The sequence below is a fragment of the Mercenaria mercenaria genome, unplaced genomic scaffold (assembly GCF_021730395.1).
Source record: "Mercenaria mercenaria strain notata unplaced genomic scaffold, MADL_Memer_1 contig_2257, whole genome shotgun sequence".
Taxonomy (NCBI): domain Eukaryota; kingdom Metazoa; phylum Mollusca; class Bivalvia; order Venerida; family Veneridae; genus Mercenaria; species Mercenaria mercenaria.
This window is the reverse complement of record NW_026460305.1, coordinates 4906-16971: the sequence shown is the minus strand read 5'-3', so window position 1 is coordinate 16971 and position 12066 is coordinate 4906. Positions and strand designations below refer to the sequence as shown.

General features: G+C 35.0%; 1 long non-coding RNA gene across 1 annotated transcript; it reads left to right on the top strand.

Annotated features, from left to right (window-relative positions):
- The first annotated feature begins 1606 nt into the window (after positions 1 to 1606).
- LOC128552305 (uncharacterized) lies at positions 1607 to 10837 on the top strand. The gene is made up of 4 exons (XR_008369036.1): positions 1607 to 1631; positions 7648 to 7665; positions 8250 to 8321; positions 9549 to 10837. It is a non-coding gene; the product is annotated as an uncharacterized LOC128552305 (long non-coding RNA).
- Positions 10838 to 12066: the final 1229 nt, after the last annotated feature.

The window sequence follows — 12066 nt, the reverse complement described above, 5'->3', positions numbered from 1 at the left end:
TGTGGATTAGAATGCATTTCACAAATCAAAGGTCATAGCTGCAGACTTGCTTGTTGTTCATCATTCAAATTTCAAAGTGCACTCTTATCGGCACTTTCCTATTTGAATTGCGAACCGCGGACTAGAATGCAGTTGACAGATCAAAGGTCAAAGGTTGGTCATGGCCAACTGGTCTACAATCAAAGATTTAAAATATAAATATATAGGACTATGATTTAAAGAAATGGTAAAAAATTTACATGGAACTGAACCTGTACCAAGCGCAGTACTAAGTACATGGTTCCTTAAAAGAGGCGGGAGCCTTTTTATCGTGCATTCTTTTAGTCATAAAAATCGATTTTCGAACAGTGCTATTGTCTATTTTTCAAGTCTGAAATATCTCTACACTACCCCAAAAGATCAGCGACCTGTCGGCTAGTCTGCAGTTCCAGTTGGCGATTCAAATTGCGAACTGCAAACTGGTATTTAAAATGAAAGTACTGTGAGTGTTACTCTTACAATCTAAGTACCTAATAAATGGTAAACGTGCGCTCCCCCACCACCCCTCATTATAATTGCAAACAACCGGCTAATCTAGACTTCGCAGTCCACGATTCTGCATTGCAAACTACAAACTGACCTGCAGTTCGAAATTAAAAATGAAAGTATATAAGGAATTTACTCTTGTGATTTTAGTACTAAGTAAGTGGTTGCTAATAGAGGTAAAGGATCCGCCATTTCCGTTAGAATTGGACATTGTCGGCCAGTCTGCAGTTTACTATTTACGACTCGCATTATGAACTGCAAAGTGTCAGTTGAATTCGAATTGCAACCTGAAAACTTGTGAAAGTACTAGGAGCGTTACTCTTAAACGTTAAGTACTTAGTAAGTGGTTGCTAAATAGAGGCTATCGGTTTACACTCCCTTACTAATCATTAGAATTGCAAACTACCAGCTAGTTTGTGGTTAGCAGTTTTCACTGAAACCTGTTCTGCAGATCGAAGTGAACGATTCGAATTGTCTGCAATGCATAATTCAGAAGGGAAATTCTAGTTGCGTTACTTTTATGATTTAAGTACTAATTAAGAAAAGTCTATAGGCAATCTTCTGAAACTTGTTGAAATACCATCCATTTAGATCGAAGCGCAAAGGACACTTTTGCGCGCAGGTATTAATAAAATTATTACGCGGGGATTATTCGAAAACGCGGATTGGCGTGAGGGACATAAGAATGAGTACATTATTAGAGATAGGACTTTGCATTAGGTGTTTTGCATGAGGTATACAATAACAAAGTAATATTAAGGTTAATGGAGTTAATTTCTACTTGGTCTTTTGCACTAACTGACGAGTTATAACTGTAAACAGAGCCATTAAAGTCAAATCTTAATTGATAAAACGTTCTTTTCTTTCCCAAAGTTTTACTAGAGTAGCAAACATCAAAAGCAGTTCGGATAGGTAAAAACGTATCTTGTGTATCTATGAGCGAATGGAATTCTTCATCAAAAACAATAACAGGTTGTTTGTATATAAAGCCAAGATCAATAATTAGGAAGTTACTGAGCAGAGAAGTTACTTCTACCTGTATTACCGTTGTGTTACAAACTCTTATATGTATTTTATTCTAGAGCAGCCCACGACAGGAAAACAAAGTAAGTGTTTAATATTTCATCTCAAACAGCTGCAGACGAAAGTACAAGAACGGTCACGTTTAAGCCCTTTTACTTTTTAGAGTTCATATACATCTGAATGCGTGTACGCAGATTATTTCAGATGTTGACAGTTACTTGTTGTCTTTTCTTTGTACTAAAAATTGAAGACGAGCTTGCATTTTGCAAGTTTTTGATCTGTTTCCTTTACAATTTTTGTATCTCAAAATAATACTTGACCCCTTTTTGTTGGCATATATCGCCCTCCAGATTCAAATAATGTTACTAGCAGCTGATATAACACAGTGAAGGCCAAGCGTTCTCTGTGGTAACTGTGAAAACATTATCTTAACAAGAGACTTCAATATCAATACGCAATATTCCTCCTCAAACAAACTTGGCAGATTGATGTCTTCCTATAATACCTTACAGCTTATCACATCACCCATTCATTATACTGAACACTCCTCCTCGCTGATTGACCACATATTTACTAAGGCTAACCATCATGTATTCTCCAGTTTTGTATCTGACCCTTCCAAACTTGATTCATTTTCACTGTCCTGTCGTTGTAGTCTTTTAGCTAAGTAAACCAAAACCCGACAACTCCAAAAGGCGTATATGATAGGGGTGATTAAGCGGCATATGTAAACAAACTTAATTCGGCTGACTCGGAGTCTATCTTATCTAATGCTATTCCTAATCAAGTTGCCCAATCTTCTACCGACACAATACCCTAGAAAACGTCCGAGGTAATTCAACAACATACGAAAACTTTTACTTAAATGCAACAAGATTCACAAAAAAGCTAAACAACAGAACACTGAAACAATCTGGGCAAAATTTAGACAAATCAGAATTTACGTCACTATAGCCATAAGACAATACAAACAAGATTATCAAAATGAAGTTATTGAAAAACTTAACTTAGACAATATATGCAAAAGAAGAGTGATTCAAACTATGCAAGTAACTTACCACAAAACAAACAACAAACAGTCTACCTTCACTAAACAACAACAACCCAGAAGCAACATCAAATTAAGATAAGGTAGAACTTCTTAATAGCTACTACTGCTTACAATCCATCCTACCTTGACGATAAAGATGCCTCTCTTCCACCAGTTCCCGACAGAGAGGAATCAATCTTTTCTAGCATCAACATAACTCCTGAAGATGTCGCCAGTACAACCTTGTCCATAGATCCCTCCAATGCTTCTGGTCCAGACCTGGTCTGTCCTAGACACCTTTGCGAAGGTGCACCGGCCTAAGCGCAGCCTCTGGCAACCTTCTTTAATACAATCCTTCGTTCTTTAAATTAAACTTTCCGTCACCGTGGAAACAAAGCGCCGTGATATGTAACTTTAACCAGCCTTATTGTCATTGACCTGCCCAGTGACTATCGCTTGTAACCGTGTGTTGAACTTCTGTGTTCGTGTTTTCTTTTTATCCGTGCACTGCTGTAGATTTCCTTTTCAAATGTTCGATGCCTTCTTATCGTAATTACTCGCTTTTTTAACAGGCTTCCTAATATTAGACATTCTTATCGTAGTATTTCGTCTTTTCCAAATTCCACCATCAAAACGTTTCACATTCGTACTTCATCTGCATATGTTACATGACCATGTAGCTAACACATCTTTGTATTTGTGTAAATATTTCTAATGGAGAAAAATTCATATCAATTAATGTAAACTTGTTTTCTAATTCATGCATGTACAATTCATGTATTTTGTTTGATGTGCAGTTTTATTTTAATAAATACTGTTTAAACTAATATGTCACAACATCTCAAGTTCTCAACAACTGTCGATGTATCGCTCCGTGTGACATTTTTCATTCAATTATGATGTATAATAAAGCACTGATTGTACGTTTTCATAGGTAAAAAGATGATTCTGAAATAGCTATATTAGCTGTTAATAGCAATTTTGAATATCGACCAAACGAAGTACGAAAAATATCATAAAGACAAATTTTGCAATTTCACATTGATAACAGAAAAGTTGTGACAGTGCCTAACATAAAGCGTTACAAAGTCTCAAAATTACAATTGTCATTTAAAAGTGTAGAACGTAATGTATTTGCACCATCTTCATAAGTCGAAACTATTTATGGGATACTTGTACGACTAGTTCGAGGCTGTTTTAGCAAGACGCAACAATTCAGTCAGTACGACAAATGTGTTTGTTGTTCACGAACTGAGCCGTGATTCTACATTCACATCTGATAATATTGCATGCATACACTCTCTTGGAAACGCGTATACTAATTTATATGTAACAGTTACTATCAGAAAGAAAGCAGAATGATGGTCGTTTACTGCAGACCCAGTGTATCACTGATCTGAGGCACCAAAGGGAAATCTGTAATAGTATAACATGTTTATTGCAAGTTTCCTTTCTTACACCTTCTTTGTAAAATGTGCAATGTAAATCGCCACGATTGTCCTGGTGTGCGAATATTTCAGTTTTTGATTATTTTGCAGTTTACTGCATATCTGTCTTTTCTTTTCTTTTTTTTCCGAAGTGCACTGCATTCATGCATGTATTGAAAATATTGAATATTTCACAATTTATTGCATCTCATTACGGCTGATTTTCTTTTAATGTCCTGCTCCAGTCCTACCATTTACCTTCAATTGTCACTGAAAAGGCATGAAAATCCTGACTATGAACAGTGACGCCTGTCATAATAGAGTCTATATATGTAGAATTCTTGATAGAGTACCTGTGTTTTTGCGTGCTAAAGTGTGGCGCGTGGCCGTTAACTGTTACCTATTGTTATCATGGGTTGCATACACACAGTAGAATTTGAATAGCCGCGGAACAGGGCTTTAAGACTGATATTTACAAAATATGTACATTTGCTTCGACCCATGAAACTTTCAGATTATTGCAAAATTCCTTCCTTTTTTTTTCTTTAAATGCAATACATAAAACATTAACACTTTGATCTCAGATATTTACGCATTTTCTTGAATAACTCATTTATACGTTCTTATACCTGCAGTACCGACGAGTTAAGCGTTTATTCTAATCACTGGTAATTTTGCATCTTATCAAGTTTCTTTCTCTAATAGTACATTACGCTCAGGGCTCTTGTATTCGCAACTCGTGTATATACACAAATTTGTGATTATTTCATTTACTTATTACTTGTGTTTCTTCACTCTGTTTTAAAAAATGCAATTTATAATAGAAAATTGCGTGTGCATGTGCGCTCATGATTGCTTATACGTGCACAAGTAATAAACGTGTTCATGTAATAGCGAAACGTGAACAAACGTTATGACTTATACGTGCATACGCGGTAGTGAGCCTGCCATTAACGCTTTGCAACATGAATAATCCAGGTCGTGAAACATTACTCCTACAACTATTACGTTTGCATATTTTTGTTAGATAGTGAATGCGTATTACTCATTGCATCCGTACATATTAATTATTTTGTGTATATAAACTATTTGTAATTACATGCGCACGTTTTAGCTTTTACGTCCGCATAATATAACTAATAAGTGCGCACACAATAGTGTAAGCAACCTTGATGCCAAGGTGCATGTTGTTTTATTCTAACTGAAATGCAAGTAAACCCAAAATCGAAAATATAGAACATTTAACATCAAAATAGGTGAACATTTAAAACCAACTTTTATTGAAATTGTCACACATCTAAAGAACAAGAGGGCCAAGAGGGCCAAGAGGGCCGCCGACCAGAGTAACACACAATAACAGTGTAAATATGTTTGACTTAGTGACCCAGTTTTTGTCTTCCGAGCTTGCAAGGAGATAAACATTCTGACTTAGTTTCATGAAGATTGAAGCAAAAGTTTGATCTCGAGAGTGTAAACAATTTTTTTCCTCAATTTGGTCTAGTTACCTAGGATTTTACTCAATCCGTTATTTCATGGAGACAAATATTCTTACCAATTTTCATTAAGATTGGACCAATATGTGACTTGAGTATAAACTGGTACTTTCTTTGAATTGACATAGTGGCCTAGCTTTTGACCCCACTTGACCCAGATTAGAACCCGTCTATGGTTTCATAAAATAGTTATTGACAAAGTTTTGTGAAGATTAGAGCAAACAAGTGTCCTCTAGAGTGTAAACAAGATTTTCTTTGATTTTACCAAATGACCCAGTTTTTGACCCCACATAATTAAAAATCATATAATACATCATAATAACAAACATTCTAACCAAGCATTTGAAGATTGAATAAAGAATCGTGGCCCCTAGAATGTAAAGAAGCTTTTCTTTGATTTGACCTGTTGACCTAGTTTTTGACCCAACGTGACCCGAATAAAAATTCCGAGATTTTATAAGGAAAATTATTGGACCAAGATTCATGCATATCAGATGAAAAATACAGCCCCTATTGTATACACAATGTTTATTTTTGATCTGACCAGGTGACCTAGTTCCTGATCCAAGATGACCCATATTCCAAATTAACCTAGATTTCATTTAAAGCAAACATTCTGACCGTTTTCCTCGAGTTTCAATTGTAAAACATGGTTTTTAGTGTGTTGACAAGGTTTTCCTTCTTTTTTTGGAATAGTGACCTATTTTTGACCTTACATAACCCAGATTCGAACTTGACCTTGGGGTAATCAAGACAAACATTCTGACCAATTTCCATGAATTTCAAACTTTAAATGTGGTCTCTAGTGTTAACAAAAGTTCCTATGATATGGCCTAGTGACCTAACTATTGACCCACAGAACCCAGATTTAAACTTTGCATAAAGATAATAAAGATAAACATTCTAACCAAGTTTCATGAATATAGGATTATACATATGACCTTTTGAAGCGTTAACAAAAGATTCCTTTGACTTGACTGGTCGACCTAGTTTTTGACCCAACATGACCCAGATTCAAACTTCTTGACATAGGAGTCATTTAGACAAACATTCTGCCAAATTCAAATTTCAAACGTCAATCTGGTTTCTAGAGTAGTGACAAGATTCTCTTTTGATCTAGTCTAATGACATTGTTTTTGACCCCACGTAACCTAGTTTCAAACTTGACCTCAAGATCATCAAAATTCTGATTAAGTTTCATGGTGATAGGGACATAAATGTGGTCTCGTTTTTGTTCACTTGCTTTGCCACTCATTTGACCGAGTTTATTAGTTTTTGTCCCTGCATGACCCAGATTCGAACTTAATCTAGAAGTCATCAAGCCATACATTTTGAAAAATTCTCATAATTTTCAAACTTAAAATGTGGTCCCAAATAGCAGACCTTGAGCACTTTGTGCTGTGTTGAGTTTAAATTCAAGGGGCGAAAGCTTTGAATAGAAACTGAATTTTGAGCATAATTATTTTCATTTAAATCTGTTGGTAGCTTTTACTAAAATGTAAATGGTATTTAAAGATTTGTAACGCTCACTGGTGTCTTCTTTTAGTGTTTGTAATATCTTCGATTAGAGAATGGAACGTATTATTTAGTATAAATTGGCTATTTTAGAGTAAGCTGTTGTAGAAAAGTTGGTGTTGCCGCTTGCATTGCATTTCATTTACTGGTGATTATCTTTTTTTCCATAAAACACAAAGAGTAAAAACAACAACAACAACATCCCACCGCCCATCCCTCCCACCAGAAAAAGTTTAATGTAAACTTTTATCATTAAAACTTTGTAAGTGATCATTTGTCTCATTAACAGACGAATAATTAAAACAGATAATGTGTTAATAGATATATGTTTTTCTTTTTACAGAATGTGGCTATAACTTAATGTAAGGACACAAATAAATTCAAGCAATGTGATTTTTATACACTTAAATAATCTCCTCAGCTAGGCCAATTTAGCGGTACCATAACCAATTGTCGTTGAGTGTTATTGTTGAGACATGACTTACGTTGGAACGTACGTCTCCCGGAGAGAATATGTAAAGCTTCAGAAACAATGTTACCAGTTTCAAATTACCTTCATGTTTCCTAAACGAAGAAATTTAATGAAAATTATGTATACATGGATTATGTTATTACTTTTTTTCTATTGTTTCAGGATGGCCAAAATGGAGAGGTTTGATCTTTAAACCCTATTTCTTGCAAATTCGTAACGGAACTGTAAAATAAACAATACTAATCAAACAAGTATTGCGCAAAGAAAGAATTATTCTGTTGTAAAATACAATTTAATTTAGCTAGAACCAGGATTCGTACCACTGATTACATAGCTGTGCGGAGCAATATACCACCAAAGACATCTCCGAAGATGACCCTTGATCTTTTACTAAGACATATAAAACATGAGGGTTCTGTGCCAATGTGGTTTGTACTGTAACTGTGACCTTTGAACTAAAGATCTCAAATAGGAATCATTCATTGTCCTTGGACATGTCGCTTGCCAGGTTTAAGGATTCGAAGGTTTATGCGTTCGTGAAGAAATGAGCGGAAACAGTTTTTGTACAAACAGTCACAAACTCAGTTTGCCCTATTGATCTGTCAGTCATGTGAATCTCTCATAAGCAATGAATATGTTTACAGCACAACTTAACATAAATAAGATAAACTTGACATCTATTCTGCAGAAAAATAAATGCTAAAACACAGTATGTGTACTGCATTGCAATATAACTTGCTTTATTCGTTTTATATTTATTTCAGGGAAAATGTAGCGAATGCACAAAGAAGTTTAAAAATAGTATGGAATCTTGCAGCAAGTGCTGCTGCAAACTTGTAAGCTTTAGCTATGCACTAATTATTATGTTGGTTATTTGGTCATTTTAGTGGCTGTTGACAGTTTTGATCGCTGTACACTGAGTCTTTTATAAAATACAATTTATAGGATTCGTGAAAATGTTTCCATAGCTGTGCGGAGCAATATAGTCTCCGGAAGACAGCTCCGAAGCTGACAGTTGATCTTTCACGAAGAATTATGAAAACATGATGGTTCAGCGGCAATGTCATGTTTGTACTGTCACTGTGATCTTTGACGCAGTGATTTCAAATAGAAGTCATTCACTAATTTTAGACAACGTTCTTGTCAAACTTGAGGATCTAAAGTTAAGGAAATTTATTTAATGAGAGGAAACATTTTTTTGTACAAATAGTCACAGCGACCTAAATGTTTCAAGTAGTTATATCAAAATAAAAAAAAATGAGTCATTTAATCAACATGGATGTTATGACTTTCCAGTTGAAGGGGCTCAGAACATTTTGAGCAAAAAAAAAGGTGGTTGTTTTGACGTTCACTGCGACCTTGACATTCTGCTATGTAAAGTAAAGAACTACAGATATAATTCGCTACCCATGTGCAATAAGATTTTGAATCGGAGATCAAGACATCTAAAATGCGAGGAGTATTAAATAACGTAACAAAATGAGACATACGCCATCATGATTTGCATGATTTTTCATTTAACTTCCATGCATATTTGGTTGTGATTATTGTCATACAATCAAGACTTACACCTTCTCAAGAACAGTCATTTCGACGACGTTCACGACATCGCGAATTCATCGGAAGGCTTACATTAAGTTTGCCATTATCTATATTTTCATATTTTCAAATAAACAATACGTAAGTCATAACAAATTGTTTGGTCCGAATATTGAAAACAGTAGGAACGTTATTGCAAACATCTTGGACACGTGAGTCATCAACAGCAATTCTCATCTAGTTCAAACATTCATTTATGCCTCCTATATGCAAATGACGACATACTTTCGTTGTATATCACATGACGTGGTGCTGGTGATGATGTATTTTTGTATTGCGAATTACTTTCATGTATCTCCCATTGAACTAGATATGTATTACAGAAGAACATATCTGATAAAATTGAAATTTATTCTGCAGAAATTTGAAACGCTTAAAGTCTTGTCTAATTCTGAATATGTTTTTATAATTATTTGTACTTCATTGCAATATAACTTGCTCCTTTCGTTTTGTTTTTATTACAGATTAAACTTTGCAGATGCACAAATTGCAGTAACGGATGCACAGAAGTGTTTGAAAGAAACAAAGCAGAGTTTCATGCCTTTCTGTTTTTTAGCTCTAGCTATGCATTTACATGTATTAATCTGTTGATTAATTGGTCTAGAACGCCAAAACAGTGGCTGTGGTGGCTATTAGTCCCTTCAATCTTTTTACTCTACGTAGTCGTTTATGTCAACTAATGTATCAACTTTTATCGAAAAATGTATACTAATTGACAGCTTTAGTAAGACAATCAAAACTGAATTACTTTCCATAACGTTTCTTTTTGGCCTCGGGACGACTTTACAAACAGACGTTTAATGCAAGCCTCGAGGAACTTTTGCATATTCCATATTGGTGACACAATGTTTATTAAATTATTTATATATATGATTTTCTCTAGTTTAGTATGTAACGTTAACAGATATGCCATTATCAGGAATGTAATCAATAATATTTCTTTGCAGCTTAATGAATATGTCCAATCTGACTAAAGTACTTTATGTTCTAAACAAAGATCTGAGAATTACACATTCACATTCGTCTTCTGTATATTTTGGATTTCTGATATTGCTATTTTTATTTTCGCAAATGTATTTCAATTTGAACCAATCAGACGACATGTTTCAACAAGCATTTGGCTGAACCATCAAAATAACGTAGAATGCACAAAAGGTGAGAAATGTGCAGTCAGTCCGGGGCTTGAACCCGGGAACCCTCGTTTACAGGGCGAGTGCCCTGTCGACTGAGGTAACCGGCTGTCTGACACCTTAACTGATCAAGTCCGCACCATGTCATATGATTTCTCTCAAAACACGCGGGCGTAGCTGCGATGTGGTTTTCATTAAATATATATACGAAAATTCCAGGCTAAATATAGATTTTTTAAAATTTCTACTTTCATAGACAAAATGTACGTAAGGCTCTGAATGGCTAGCGGAAGGAACGAGGCTACCAATAGCACGTCCCCAGATCTAATGTGCGTAGCGTTAATTGGAGATGTATTTTAGTCAGATTGTGAATATATTTTTCTTTGTAATGGTCCATATAAGTGATACATAAACGTATAATCATTATATCGAACCCACTTGTCATCTTTTGTGCTCAAAGTGTATTAAATAACTGACATGACTTAGCATGCATTTCCATTAATTTCATAACAAGAGCTTATCGGGATTATGTTTTTTTCTCTTTGGACATCACTGTCCTCGTTTTGTTATGCTAGAACTAAGAACTGATGTCCTATGTAGTCATTTTAACAATAAAGTATTTAAACAGAACTCCAGGCGTTACTTGTTATTACATTTTAATTAGGGTTAATGATTACTGTTGCAAGCGATACCTTACCTTATTCTCGCAAGTTGTTGTCCAGTGATTTGAATATATACCCATGCATATAGAAATTGTAGACCAGGGGCCCGAAAACTCTCAATAAAATATGTGAAAGATCCTTTGGAAGCACAGAAGGCAACCAAGCAGCATAATAACAGACACGGTTTAATTGAGTTCCTTCATATGGGATAATGAAAATGCAACAACCTCACGCTCTCTTGTACGGGTGGAACTCTATCGTAATAAAAGTGAATGTTCTTCGTTATCCGAAAGAGTCAAAAAATGAGCCAAAGTACGGGGAGACTATTTACAGACGAAACACCGCATTTAAAGACTGGTGTTGAGAGTTAATAAAACCTGTGAGACATTAAAACGGGTTCACAAAGCTAATTTACGCACGTCTTATATAGTGTTACTGACGACGGTAGAACATATTTTAAGGTTATGCTAAATAATAGAGATAGCGACATAACGTGCACGCAAATGAGTAGTAAATATCTAAATGTATACATAATAATCAGTTTGCCTTTGTCTGAGAATCTTTACGTTAACACATAGATTTTGTTTTATAAGTATGTTTGAATGTACACTCCTGCATTGTGTGAATAACTTTTATCGTGGCTCGCTACTTTCCTCACGAAATTTGGCACCATCTCAGATTGTGATGATTTTCAGCATAATTGAACGATAATGCATCCCCTTTCAAATGGTGCATTTTTAGAATAAATATCTGATATGGTGTTGACGTCGAAGCGCCCCCTAGCGGCTACAGTAAATTTGCGTCTTTATAGCGTTGAACGCTCATGATTTTTACATTTTTTATCCGATTTCGCCGGTAAAAACTTTCACTTCACTCTACAGTCATTCTGTTTTATCATTAACGAAAAAATAAAAAAAAAAAAAAAAAAAATAAGCGTCAGCGCGTAAGATTATTTGCTACAATTGTTTCAAACTGAATTCGTCATTAGATTTAAACTAGGTGTTACGTCATTAGGGCGGGTTTTAATATATTGCTGTAAGTGCATAAATGTTTCTACCAACTAATTTCTGAAGTCAAACGAAATACAAAAATACACTTAAGGCAGAGCATCAGTAACTGATGAAAATGGGGGAAAATAATAGTTACTGATTGTATTGTATTTGTTCCGAAGGTTTTAATCGATTTAACTT